Raw genomic sequence first — 14,820 nt, 5'->3', positions numbered from 1 at the left:
GCTAGCAAGAGATAATAAGCACGCTTATTATATACTGGGTCAAAAAATGATAATTTTTTTGGTCCACATTGATCAAGTATACCTCTAATAAGCCCTGAATGTGATTATTTCATTTTTTGGTCAATTTGGCCTCATTCCTTAAGAGTTTCTGTATCTAGAAGTTTCAATTGCAAATTTAGTGGCAATACAAGTCAAATGATGTACAAATTACTTGAAACTTCTTCCAAGCACTTTATTCCTACCCTAGACCCAATCCCCTTTGAAAAATTTGCAAAAGTTTAATTTTTAGGGGTAGGAGATATTAAACATGCTTATTATCTCCAAGGTTAGAATGAAATAATTTTTCAACTTTTTTGGCTTGCATTGGATGTCCACACTCTAATCAAGCCCCAAATCAAGTTTCATGAAGTTTGGTTCAATTCAAAGTTTCTCAGCCAAATTTTGTGTCTGCAGTTTTGTTTCAGTGATTTTTGAGCCTATCTGGCAACTCACAAGTCCAAATGCTACCAAAATTAAATCAATGTCTCCTTACACTATACCTTTACCTGTGGAGTTGAGAGATAATTCAAATTTTACTTTTTTTACCTCCCAGATATTAAGCATGCTTATTATCTAGGTGTTGATTTTTATAAATTTTTTCCACTTTTTCACTTTTCCTAGTTCTAACAAAGTGTTTCAAGATCCGTCAAGAACTTTTGTCAAGTTTTGTTAAGTATCAAGTGTTCTTATCCCCAGTTGTCTGTTTATTCAAAGAGAAGGTTGTTTTGGCCCAATTTTGCACCAAATGAAGTTAGAATCACTTGTGCCTCACACAATAGTGTTAACATGTCACCTAAACAAGATATCTTTGTGAAAAAAGTTTATTTTTAGGCCTTAGAAAAAAGTTTAGATTTAGACCTTAGAAACATTTTTAGATTCATGCCTTAGGGAAAAAAAACCCTGCTTATTATGTACATGATAATATTTGCACTTTTTTGGGAGTTTGATGGCAATCAGGTCTTATATAGAAGCTAATGCAAACACTTTTATCCAATTTTACTCACTTTTGCATGCATCTATCATTGGGGAGATAATAAGCTAATTTTTTTGCCAAACTGTTTTTTTTAAAGTCGAATTTTGACATACCCGTATGTAGCTATAGATTGTCCAAGATCAGTGACGATTAAAAATGCTACTTTGAAGCTTCAAACTCACCTTATGAGTCTCATACCTGAAAACTCTAAAAATTTTCGCAAGTAACTTCAGTGATGTCAATTCAGAGGGTGAGATGGATTGGAAACCTTCCTCGATTCTTATTTATCCTACACCTACGCACATTAGCCAAAAGATAGTGGAAAGTGTCCACCAACACTGGTTTTTCTTTGTTTTTTGCTTGAAATGTGCGTAAATACTCAAATTATGACATAGTCTAATCTATCAACCACTCAGAATGACCTAATCTAAGCATAAAGGTTTTTGACGTGTACGATAACTCTCAGGACACCTCTACACAGCCGAAGTAGACACACCTTGATCATGCGGTTTCTAAAGGTTGGTTTTTGTCCTCTAGGTAAACCTAGAGGAAGTTTTTGGACAATTCTACTGAGTACTAAGGTTTTTCCTAGTTTGGGTCACCTTATCTCCGACAACAACACTAAAATATGGGGCTCCCTGAATGCCAAGCCTTGCTATCTTATTGTAAAGACAGTGAGAACCACAAACATAAATGTCATACCATGGGATGAAATCGACTTGACTAGTGCATGGTGAAGAAACAACCCAAACCCAAGCCTCTCAAATGCTACCACTTACAAAGCAAGCAAGGATTTCTAGGAATGGAGCCTTGTGTTGGACGAGCTAGAAGAGAAAGACAAAGTGTAAGTGGAGACCCGCTTGCTCTAGTGTGATAAGCCTCTTTTGATCTCCCTTATCATGTGGCCCATAGAGTGCAATATCTAAGGAAGATGGTCACCAATTAGCTTAAAAAAAGGAAAAAATAAAGTTTAAATTGGCTAAATAGGAGTTGCCATGTAAACAGAGAGAAATAGAAGTAGAAGCAAAAGATTGCACTCTTTAGAATTGGCACTAGCCCTCTCATTGAACACTCAACTCTAAGATAATAACCATGATGGAAGATAGAGGGACTGATCTTGCCACATCAAATCAAATAAGAACAAGTAGCTACACACCATGACATGATTTTTACCATTCCCATGCATCTAAAAGAGTAAGAGCTGACACTTGCAACCAAGCTTGAGAACAAATGCTTTAAGGATCTAAAAAAGCCAAGGGAAAAGGACCATTGGAGCAAAGTCATGTCCTGCAGATTGCTATCAAGGAAAACTTGCCAAAGTAGCATCTCTAGATAGATAAAGAGAGAAACTAATGAAAAAAGACAAGGAGCTGCTCAAAGTTTGTAGAAAGGAGAAAAAATTGCGCAAGTAGTTTTCAAAGAAAGAATGATTGAAAGCCATTGTAGAAAAAATACAAGTAGTAGTGAAGGAAAATGAGGAGCTTAAGGCAAAAATTGGTTATGTAGTCAAAGTAGCTAGTTGTTTGAAAACTATTCCATTTTAGATTGACTAAATTACAAATAGTTCCTTTAAAAATTATTTAGAAGACCAAACACCAATAGTTTTTAGCATTGGATTGACCTTGATTTACAATGTAAAATTGAATTGTAGTCCAATTCCTTTCATCTAATTCAGATTACTTTAATAGCACTATCAAGCTTCTAGTTTGAACTTATTTAATCATATGCTTCTTTGCCTTAGATTTCCTTGGGTTTCCACTCTTACTCGTTGTAAACGCCTTCTTTGTAGGAGAAGATTTGATAGTGAGCTTGGGCTTTGTAGAGGTATTCCTTTTAGTTTCCTTTCTTCTTAAGAATCTTCTTTACAAAGAGAATTTCTAACTTTAATGCCCAGTAGGACCTTTATATGGACTACTACTTATTGGGATTTGAAGTATCAACTTGCTCTTGTTACTTACTTTAGTAGACGCCAGCTTAAATTGCTGTGAAGATTTATTTTCTTTATCTGCTTTGAATGATTCCATCAATAGCTATTTTGGGAAGCATTGCTTGTTTGAATGGTGTTGACATGATTTTCTTTTGTCTCTTGAGGTGTTGTTGCTTATTAATGGTAATTGAGACGGTAGGGGCTTTTCATAAAATCTACTGTCTAACTAACCCAAATCATTTTCTCATATTGAACTGATCATTTAATGTGGAAAAATAAACGGGAACTAGAGTTAGAATATAGACATGTGCTTTTAGATCTAGCTCAGCACGGGACCAAAGGGAGAGAAGGCAACGGGTCCAAAAGGGAGATGGTCTATCAAAGAGAAATGACCAGATAATGGAGCTTAAAAGACCTTAGGGTTAGCTTCATTAAAGACCTCCAAAAGTTAGTGTTAAAATTCCTTAGACCTAGGACCTTAGGGTATTTTAGACCTTAGACAAGCTAAGCCTTGCTTGAGGTGCTTGAGGTGCTTGAGATGACTAAGGTGCTTGTCGTGCTTGAGCTGATTAATGTTCTTGAGGTGCTTGTCATGCTTTATGACTAAGGTGCTTGAGGGGCTTCATGACTAAGGTGCTTAAGGGGGGTGAGGTGTTCCAAAGTCAACCTAGATCCCTACAAAAGGGGGGCAAGCCCTATAAGTAGGGGCATGAGAGAGAACACACACACACACACTCAAGGCAAGCCCAAGACAAAAGAGGTAACAAGGACACATGTCAAGCTCCTCCCCATGTTGCCCTCATAAGGTGCCTAAAGCCTATTGGTTGCCCTCTAAAGGGGGTCCAATGAGAATTTAGTTTGTTTAATTAATTGTTTAAGAATTATTCAAGCCCTCTCTCTCAAAGGGGAAAGGAGGACACTTGACCAAAGGCTACCTCTACTCCTTGAAATGACCTAGGCTTGTGATTGGCTAGGCTTGACATGACCAGGGATGGGAATGGAGAGAGATTTTTGAGGGAGCTTTTCATGGAGCTTTTTTCCAGATTTTTGCTCATATTAGCAAAAATTTAAAAAAGCTCCCTCATAGATGTTACCATATACATGTGGTAGTGATGTGTGTGAACACACTAGGACCACCGGGGCAATTTTTCCCTCTTTAGGAGGTTTTTTCCCCCATGCATTGTATATACGTCCATCACTCTAGGACTATGTATCTTTCCATTGCACACTAAGTAATTCACTCTTGATTGTGTGCCTTGAGCTTCCTTCATCTTCTCCAAACTGTGTTTGTTTCTCTACAACCCTAATTCCAACAATTGATATCAGAGCAGGTTGCGTCCTCCCGAGCTTAGTTGCCAGCAGCTCCAGCATACACCTACTCACTTTCTCCGATTTCAATGAGCTTTGGCGAGCTTTCACAAGTTGACAAAAATTTTGGGTGTACTCGTAGAGCTTAGTCTGCTCAGATTTTTGATTCGGGCTCATTTCGGCCTCCGTTCCCATTACAAGCAGTACTGCACACGCTATTTTGTCATTTTGTGCAAAATTTTTGCCAGTGTTGTTTTTTGCATAACAGGTGCCTTACAGTCTTCTACGGTTTGCGCTATATAGCATGTGTTGTTCCCGCTTCATTTCTCCTCTTTTCGGGCACTTTTCACAGCAGGTGTAGCAGTTACCATGGCTGACAACAACACAGATGTGTTCAAGATGTTTGCTGCTGAGGACAGATTGGATGGGGACAATTACCCTATGTGGGCTTACATGATTCAACATGTTTTTGTGTCAAAGGGCGTCTGGAATATTGTGCAGGGCATTGATGTACGTCCTGGTTCTGAGGATGTCGGCGATGTTGAGGATGTTGCAGGTCTTGTTGCAAGGATTGCTGCTGTTAGAGTTGTTTTTCCTATGATGGAACAATCTTGCTAGGATGTAAAGGATGTGCAAGCTCATGTGTTGATTGCATTGTCTATGAAGCGCACCATTGTTCCTCACATTCGTTCGGCAAAATCTGCAAAACAAGCTTGGGATATTTTGGCTGGTCTTTATGCAAGTCGCAATGCGGCTAAAATTGCTTTGCTGCGTAAAGAGCTGGAATCAAAGATTATGCATGAGGAAGATGATATGGACACTTTCCTTGCTGGTGTCAAGGATATCAATGAGAAACTTATTTATGCAAGTTAAGTCATTTCAGACAGTTCCCTTGTGCAGATTGTTCTTGATGCCTTACCAAATTCTTACCAGACTTTTGCTAGTACTCGGAGACTTATGACCCAAGGAAATCCTGAAGTTGTCAAGTTTGATGCATTATGCACATTGTTGTTGCAAGAGTCACTTTCCAGAAAAAACAGGACTAGGCAGCTTGCAGTTGAACAGGCTTTTATTACTTCTCAAAGAAAGGGTGGTAATAGCAATGCAGCCACTTCTTATGGTTCTGCTGCGAGTGGAAAAACTTCTGTTCCTAATGCTTCTACTGGCAGCAATTCTGGAAATTCTCGTGATAGGGGCAAAAAAAAGATGCGTTTCCATTATTGTAAAGCTAATGATCAATTGATCAAGCAGTGTCCTAAGTTGAAGGCCAAAGAGGCTAAGAAGAAAGAGGGTGGTTCCAATGCAAATGCTGGTTCCACTACAAATGCAGTTATTGTTGAGTCTTTTGTGAAAGGAGACTGTAATGTTGATGTTGATGTAGAATGGGCTTTTAGTGCAAAGTGCACTTACAATCCTGCTGTCATGATGCATGCATGTCAGTTGCTGTAGATTCACATGTGTGGTATTTCGACAGTGGTGCTACAAAGCACATTACCTCACATCATGAATTGTTCACCTCTCTCGAGTTTGTCCCTCATGGGAATTCAGTCACTTGTGCCAACAATGCCTCTTATCCGGTTCAAGGAATTGGAAAGATTGTGCTTACTGCTACAAATGGTAGTTCTTTCACACATGTTGATGCACTTTATGTACTTGGGATCAAGAAGAATCTTTTGTCTGTATCTGCACTTGCTAGACTTGGACTTGTAGTCAAATTTGTGGATGATAGATGTATAGTTCATGATCAGTTTTGGTGATGAAATTGTTGCATCTGGCCTTTTGTGTCGTGGGATGTATAAGCTCACTTTGTATGACAACTGTGGACAGAATTTGCAAATGTAGTTGCAGATTCAAGGGCTATTTCAGATGCAAAACTTTGGCATGCACATTTTGGTCATCTGAATTTTGTCAGTTTGCAACGTTTGCAGAAATCTGATATGGTTGCTTCTTTGCCGCCTCTTGAAGCACCTATCAAACATGTTTGTGAAGGCTGTATTTTGGGTAAGATGCAACATTCAAAGTTTCCAAAGGATGGTTTAGTTAGGGCCACATGCAGGTTGCAGCTTGTGCATAGTGATGTTTGTGGGCCCATGCAAACTCCGTCCTTGGGCAATTACCTTTACTTCCTGACTTTCATTGATGATTACTCCAGGCATGCATGGGTATTTCCGCTTAAAGTGAAGTCCGCGGTTTTTATGTGCTTCAAACAATTTCTGGCTATGACTGAAAATGTATTGAAATGTACTATGGGCACCCTCCGTTTCGATCGAGGGGGGGAGTATATGTCTCATGAATTTAATGCATTTCTGGCTAGTCGTGGGATAAAACACCAATGTATAGTGCCTTATATGCTGTTTCAACAACATGGTATTGTTGAAAAATAGGTCACTTACGGCACAATGTATGGTCAAAAGTCAAGCTTTGCCGCATTCTTTTTGGCTTGAGGCCATCATGTGTGCCACTTATGTACTTAACAGGTGTCCTACGAAAGCTTTGCAGTCTATTACTCCATATGAAGCATGGCATGATAGAAAGCCTTCTATTGAGCACATGCGTGTTTTTGGATGTTTCACATATGCTTTGGTGCCACAAGTGCAGCGCAGAAAATTGGATGATAAGGCTGTCAAATGTATTTTTGTTGGTTATAGTGCTGAAAGCAAAGGTTACAGGTTGTATCATCCCCAAACAAAGCGTATTCTGATTTCACGGGATGTAGTGTTTGTGGAAGATTCTGTTTAGCCCTTGCTGTCATGTACTAGAGACAGTAATGTAAGCTCATAGGACATTTATGACACTTTGGTGCCTCTTTTCAGTGGTGGAAATATAAATGTAAATTCCAATGAGGCAAATGTACAGCCTATGGGGGTTTCAAAAAATGTTATAGATCAGCCTATTACTGATGCAGATGTACATGATGTACTTGATGAGAAAAGGGCTAAAAATGAACAGGCTAGAGGTATGCCAAAATGGTTGGTGCATACATTGCGTGACAGTAAATTGGATGCACCTTTGTCTAGTCGTACTCGTTCAGGCTCTCGCCATGCTTTTTATGCATCAGATTGTTATGCTTTGGCTGTGTCTAGCTTGCATGATGTTGAGGAACCTCTGTCTTTTGATGAAGCACAGAATTCAGAAAATTGGATGGCTGCCATGCAATCAGAATATGATGCACTTACAGAAAATGACACATGGACTTTATGTGATTTGCCTCCTGGCAAAAAGGCCATTGGTACAAAGTGGGTTTACAAGTTGAAACGCAAGCCGGATGGTGAGATCGATCAACATAAGGCTCGACTTGTTGTAAAGGGTTATGCACAGCAAAAAGGCATAGAGTATGAAGAGACTTTTGCTCCCACTTGCCGTATGATTTACTGTGCGTTTTCTATGTGCATTGGCAGCTCATTTTGGTTGGGATGTACATCAATCAAACATTGTCACTGCTTTCTTGAATGGTGACATATTTGAGGAAGTTTATGTAACACAGCCTCGCGGTTTTGTTAAGAAAGGACAAGAGGACAAAGTGTGCAGATGTAAGAAGGCTTTGTATGGGTTGAAGCAATCTCCTCATGCTTGGTATGAGAAAGTTGACACTCATTGGGTCAAACAAGGTTTTCGTAACAATCCAACAGAAAGCACATTGTATGTAAAGCGTGAGGGTGATGTACTTCTCATTGTGGTTCTTTATGTAGATGATTTGCTGATTACCGGACCAAATGACAGACATATTGTTGAATTTAAGGCTGATTTGAAAGATTTGGGGATGTTGCATCATTACTTGGGTATACAGTTTAAGCAGTGTGATGGTGGTATTGCCTTGTGTCAGAAAAGTTACATAGAGACATTAGTATGTAACTTTGGACTTGAGGATTGCAAACCTATTGCCACTCCCATGGAAACAAGTTTGAAGTTGAGTCTACATGATGTTGGTGATCCTGCTGATGTCACTCTTTACCAAATTGATGTTGGCTGCCTCATTTATGTATACAACACGAGGCCGGATATTTAGTTTGCAGTTTCACAGGTCAGCAGATTTATGCATAGCCCAGGGTCTAAGCATTGGCAGGCTGTCAAGAGGATTTTCCGCTACCTTAGTGGCACTTTACATTTTGGCTTGTTTTATCCCAAGGGGGGATCATTGCCGCCAGACTTACATGCTTTTTCGGACTCAGATTGGGCTGGTTGTTTTGACACGAGAGTGTCCACTAGTGGTTTTTGTTTCATGCTTGGTAGTTCATGTATATCATGGTTGAGCAAGAAGCAACCTACTATGGCCACTTCTAGTTGTGAGACTGAGTACAGGGCAATCTTCACAGCTACGGTTGAGTGTGTATGGCTCAGACGCCTTATGGTTGATTTGGGTGTTGGACAGGACACTGCCAACACTATCTACACTGATAGTCAGAGCGCATTGGCAGTTGCGAGGAACCCAGTTTTTCATGCTCGCACAAAGCACAATGAGGTGCATTACCACTATGTCAGGGAGAGGCTCTCAGCAAGAGAGATCAACTTGGCTTATGTGCCAACACAGGACAACCTTGCAGATCTTTTCACAAAGGCATTGTCTCATGAGAAGCTCAAAGCTTTCTGCAAAGATTTAGGCTTACTCCCCTTTGTGGACTGATCATATCCTCAAGGCATGACACTTCTCTTTACTCATGTGCCAGGTCTCGTTCACCGCATCACTCAAGGGGGGATTTGTTACCATATACATGTGGTAGTGATGTGTGTGAACACACTAGGACCGCAGGGGCATTTTTTCCCTCTTTAGGAGGTTTTTTCCCCCGTGCATTGTATATACGCCCATCACTCTAGGGCTATCTATCTTTCCATTGCACACTAAGTAATACACTCTTGATTGTGTGCCTTGAGCTTCCTTCGTCTTCTCCAAGCTGTGTGCGTTTCTCTGCAACCCTAATTCCAACAATAGAGAGCTTTTAGGAGGGACCTTTTTCCCTTCTCTCTCTCTCTCTCTCTCTCTCTCTCTCTCTCCCTTCATACACACACACACACACACACATATATATGTATATGTGTATATGTATATATGTATATGTGTGTATATATATATATATGTATGTATGCCCACTTCGGCATGAGCATGAGCATGAGTGAGTGAGTGAGTGTGTGTGTGTGTGTGTGTGTGTGTGTGTGTGTGAGAGAGAGAGAGAGAGAGAGAGAGTGATACTATGGGGAGAGATGTGTTTCATGTTGTAGTTTGTTTGAATTCTCAACAAAATTGGTTATCCAACAACCAAGTTTCAGGTTTGTGAAAAAAGGCACATTATGTATACTTTGAATGAAGTGTTGCAATTATATTCCTCTATCCCCTCTCTCTCTCTCTCTCTCTCTCATGCTCATGTTCAAGCAGTGTTGGGAAAAATGTGTCTTAGCTTAATATCGTGCCGTTTCCAATTTCAAAAATGCCGATTGAGGGCTAGGGGAAAAGGAGAGATTCCGCCCCAAAATAGAGAAGATAGTGTAAAAACCCAAAAATACCCCTACTTTTCTAAATTTTCCTCTTGGCAAACTCAAGGAAAGGAAATTTGAGTGAGCGCTCACTTAACATGAGCGCCATTGTCCGATCCTCCCTTGATGAGCGGCTATCCCACTGCAAGCCCTTGCTCATCCTCCTTCCCTTTCCTTGCATCCCTCCTCGTCTTTGTTGTTGCTCCATCTCTGGCAACCCTTGTTACCAAGCTTCAACACAAAGGATGGAGAGCAATCTGTTTGCCCTGGATGATGGCGAATTTGCAGTTGCTGCCAGGGGTCAAATCAAAAATCAAGAAGCAAAAGGAGGAGGTGGTTAATAAAATGAGATCTGGTGGAAAAAAAATCAAGGCGAGAGAGTTGGCTTTTGGAATTGCCTGGAAAAGGACTCGGTATTGAAGTTGTTGATAAACTGAACTTCAAAAGTCGAAAGATGCAGCATGGCATGGGAGAAGTTCTGGAGCAGTGTAGGTATCTTGGTGGAGATGAAACAAAAGGCCATTTCAGTACGCATGTTTGCACACACAAATCCTTTGCATACAGATATGTTCCCAAGCATAGCGAAGTTTGAAGCATAAGCTATTGCAATGATGGTTTCATTGCTTTGTGCTAAGGAATCATCTCTCAAAAACCAAGTATGTGGTAACATGACTTTAGGTGGCATTGAAAGCATCTTGATGGCTGTCAAGTCAACCTGCAATTACATGCTGTCAACTAAGGGAACCACAAAACCGGAGATTGTATTCCAGGGTTATACCAAAATCTGTGCACTCAGCTTATGAGACAAAGCATCACAATACTTCAATATCAAAACTGTGACGTGCATCTGTAGATAAGAACTTTCAAGCAGACATGAAGAGCATTAAACGGCTGATTAATCGTAACATAATAATGATTGTTGGCTCTACGATTGGCTTTCCTCATGGAATCATTGATCCAATTGAGGAATTGGGTGCTCTTGCTTTAAACAAAAGTATATGTTTTCACGTTGACCTTTGCTTGGGTGGCTTTGTGCTGCCTTTTGCACGAAACTTGGGTATTTGATTCCAGCATTTGATTTTATCATTCCTAGAGTAACTTCCATATATGTGGATATACACAAGTATGGATTGGGACCGAAAGGAACAAGCGGTGTGCTTTATCAAAGTCATGAAATTCGTCGGCATCAATTTGTTGCAGTGACAGAATAGTCTTGATGTATGTATATCTCACCATCCATGGCTGGCAGTCGACCGTGTGCTTTGATTGCTGGGGCACGGGCATCCTTGATGTCTTTTGAAATGGCTGGTTGTATGGAAGCTGTGAAAAAGGTTATGGAGGCGTCAAAGAAGCTCAAAAAAGGAATATCAGAGATGGTTGATTTGTACATCATTGGAAAGCCTCGTATGGTAATAGTTGCTTTTGCTTCACGAATAGTAGACATATACAAAGTAAATGATGCAATGATTGCAAAAGGGTGGAGTCTCAATGCATTGCGTAAACCAAACAGCGTACACATATGTATAACTTTGAAGCATGTTGAGATGATCAAAGAGTTTTTGAAGGATCTAGCACTGGCTGTTAGGATGGTGAAAGAAAATCCTGGTAGTTTTGAAGATGGAATGCCCCCATTTATGGGGCAGCAGCAAAAATACCAGATAGAGGACTTGTGAAAGACCTGGTTGCTTACATGGACAACACATGCTGATGCCCAAAAGATTAAAAGGAGCTCTCTCTCAAATAGCCAAATGACAACATTCTTTGTAGTTTCTACAGAGTAAATGATAATCAAATACAGCCTTTTAGAACTGTGGGTCCGAATTCAGGCTTTGCTTCCTTTTAGGAGTTGTGATTGCTGCTAACAATAAGAGTAAATGTTGTTTCTCCAGTGTGCAAGTACCAAGGTGTATATTAAGACAAATAAAACCATTTAAATGTATTTGATAGTGTGCGCCATTTTTCCCGCCAAAAGAGAGAGAGAGAGAGAGAGAGAGAGAGAGAGAGAGAGAGAGATGGGGTGGAGAGAGGAGTATATAAGTAACTAAATAAATAAATAAATAAATAAAAAATATATAGATAGATACACACACACACACATATATATATGAGAGGTAGAGGGGGAGATATAGAGAGAAAGATGGAGAGAGAGAGAGAGAGAGAGAATCCTAAAAGCTCTCTCCACGAGGGACCTTTCTGAGGGAGCTTTTTCTTATTTTTGCTACTATGAGAAAAATTCTAGAAAAAAACTCCCTCAAAAAGCTCTCTTGGTACCTCTACTCGACATGAACCAATGAGCTTCAAGCATGAGCTACAAGGACGGGTCGACCCAAGCAAGGAGGGGGTGTGCTTGCAAGATATACACCCTCACACACACTCTCATTGTGTGAAGCAAGAACTTCATCTCCTTGTCCAAGCATGTTGAGAAGTTGAGAGCCTACACCAACACGACTTGGCTATGAAATGCAAATCCAACCAAGAGCCATGCTCCAAAGCAAAAGCTTGCCATCCTCTTCATCTCCATTACTATGCTACTATGATATACTAAACTACAAGAGTAATACAAGTGAGGAGACTATTTCTTTCTCGTATGTTACTTCTCCTTCCTCTTCCTTCCCTCACTCCCTGCTAGCTCTCTCCACCTTTGAAGGTGTTTGAGGTCTTGGGATTGAGGACGGGGATATGTTAATGCTTTTGCAAGTTAATTAAGGGCATAATTTTGGTGTATGAATTCTACCATCTTCATTGCACCAACGAGGTCTCGAGGAACACAAACTTGTATTGTACCAAGTCTCTCTTTATGGAGGAATCTATAATACAAAAGCCTTTTGGAGAGGGGATCGGCTCCACATAAATCCGGTCCTCAACTGTTGTCAATTTCTCTAATCCTTTTTTCGCTCTCTTTTACAAGTATTGTTCATGCCAAGCTAATTAGGTGTAATCTTCGTCTTGCTACCTTTAATCATTTACTCTTCTTATGCTCTTTAAGAATTCTCTTAAAAAAAATGCTCACTATTGTTATTTCAATTTCTGCTACAGTCAATGTTATAGCTCATTTCTTGCTTAACAAGAGAGGTCCTTAAGTTGTCCATGAAAGGTTGGACCTGTTCATTGCAAGAGGGTAAGTGGGATAGGGATCTTTTATCTTGGTTGAAAAGGACTTAGTTCGAGGTACAATGTTGGGAACTATAGACTTAATAATGGAGTCTTTCGGGGCTTTTCTTCGGCTTAACCATTATTGAGCTACTAGCAAGCTCAACAGGAACCATAATCAACCGAGAAATGTTAAACCCTCTCCACTACTCTTTGCAATCAATAGTCTCTAAACCACAGGTGTGGCTGATTGAGAGCTAATTTTCAAAGGTAAAGAAGAGTGGCAACTAAGGTTTTTGAGGATACCAAAGCACAAAGTAGCATATACATAAGTTTAGTTAGCATGGATAACAATAATAAAGAGAGTAGAATGAATATTGACAACTTTTGATTTTGCACATGAAGGTGCTACTGATGATGCCCCAATGTTTGTGAACTATCTTGTTACTAGGTTGCAACAAGCTATGGGCAACCCTGCCTTCAAGCCGAAGTTACCCAACAACTTCGTGCTTATGGGATTTCCCCACCTCTCCAAGAAGAGAGAGATCTTAGGAAGCCCCTTGTTGAGACTTCCAAAAGAAGACTCTCTTCGATAAGAGAAGAGGAGGAATCCAATGAACGAGAAAGAAGTGAATCTCCAATTCCTCTGAAGATGTGGCTCCACGAAGACGGCGGTCTCGAAGATCCCCAACTCCTCCCAAGAGAAAAAGATCATCCTATAGTCCTTCTCCTCGTCACTCTGAAAGGGAAGAGAGGAAACAAAGGAAGAAAAACGCGAGAAACAGGTCACCCTCTTCTCCTTCTTCATCATCTTCCTCCTCTTCCGATTAAAGCAACGGCTATTCTCCTAAAGAATGCAAGAGGAGAGGACATCACAAATCCTATGCTGCTTGGAAAAGGTCCTACAAGCTTAAGAAGTTCAAAGAGAGGAAAGAGTATCTCTTTTCTCACCTATGATGGCACCTTTGGTGCTATCGACAAAGGTTTGGCCTTCATCCAACAATTTGATGCGTCCTTTGGAGACGAGGGCTTCACAAAGTCCTCCAAGCTACGTCATGTAGCTATGCACTTTCAAAAATTTGCTCGACAATGGTAGACTAGCCTTTGTGGCAATGGCGAATCTCCAAAGACATGGAAAACTCTACGAGTTTCCATCATGAAACAATTCCTTGCAAGCGACGCCAAAGATAAAGTGCTCACCGAATGGCGGAGTTTGAATCTACTCTCCAACGAGTCTATCCACAAATATGTGGACAAGTTTTGGGATTTACATCTCAAAGCTACAGTTTTTCAAAAGATGGACTTTGCCGAGCAAAAGAAACAATTTTGTGCAGGACTACCTGACGAAATGGCCAAGTATGTCAAGTCACAACGGCCAAGTACTATCACCAAAGTCATCCACCACACTATGGTTGCTTCTCGCATTAATTTCCAACAAGGGGCTAAAAGAAATACCAAGCCCATCGAAAACAAAGACCTAAATGATTCAAGAGGGAAGAACAATGCTCAAAATTCTTCCCAAGGTAACTCCAACAACAACAACAAGACCAAGGAGAAGGGAGTTTGCAAAGGTAAAAATAAACTCTCTCCTGAAGAGCTAGAGGATTTTCAAAAGGATCATAAATGTTTCAAGTGTGGGGAGGAAGGGCATTGTTACCGTTCTTGCCCCAAAAGAAATGCACGTAATGAAACTCCTAGAGCTTCCACAATCGAAGCTCCAAAAGAGGATGCTCATTTCAAAGGGTCATCCCTTTCCTATGCTTGGGGAAAGGTGAGGGAGAATGATGCCTTCATCATTTTTGACCCTACCTCTACTCACAACTTCATATCAACGGAGTTGGCCACTAAGCTGGGCATTTAATCTTTTGAGATGGGAGATACTGTAACTACCGATGGAGCTTTCAAGGGACAACAAGCCTCCGTTACTCCCTTGATTGGTAAGTTGAGACTTCATGCCCAAAGCTATGTCGACAAAGAATATTTTTTCATCTCCCCTCTCCAACATGAGGATGTTATC

General features: G+C 40.4%; 1 pseudogene; it reads left to right on the top strand.

Moving 5' to 3' along the window:
* Positions 1-9,870: 9,870 nt before the first annotated feature.
* LOC147440183 (sphingosine-1-phosphate lyase pseudogene) lies at positions 9,871-11,526 on the top strand (annotated as a pseudogene).
* The last annotated feature ends 3,294 nt before the right edge of the window (positions 11,527-14,820 follow it).

Source organism: Adiantum capillus-veneris, chromosome 15 (genome assembly GCF_014529385.1).
Source record: "Adiantum capillus-veneris isolate H3 chromosome 15, ASM1452938v2, whole genome shotgun sequence".
Taxonomy (NCBI): Eukaryota; Viridiplantae; Streptophyta; class Polypodiopsida; order Polypodiales; family Pteridaceae; genus Adiantum; species Adiantum capillus-veneris.
Note: the sequence above shows the minus strand (reverse complement) of the source record. Positions and strands in the feature narration are given on the sequence as shown.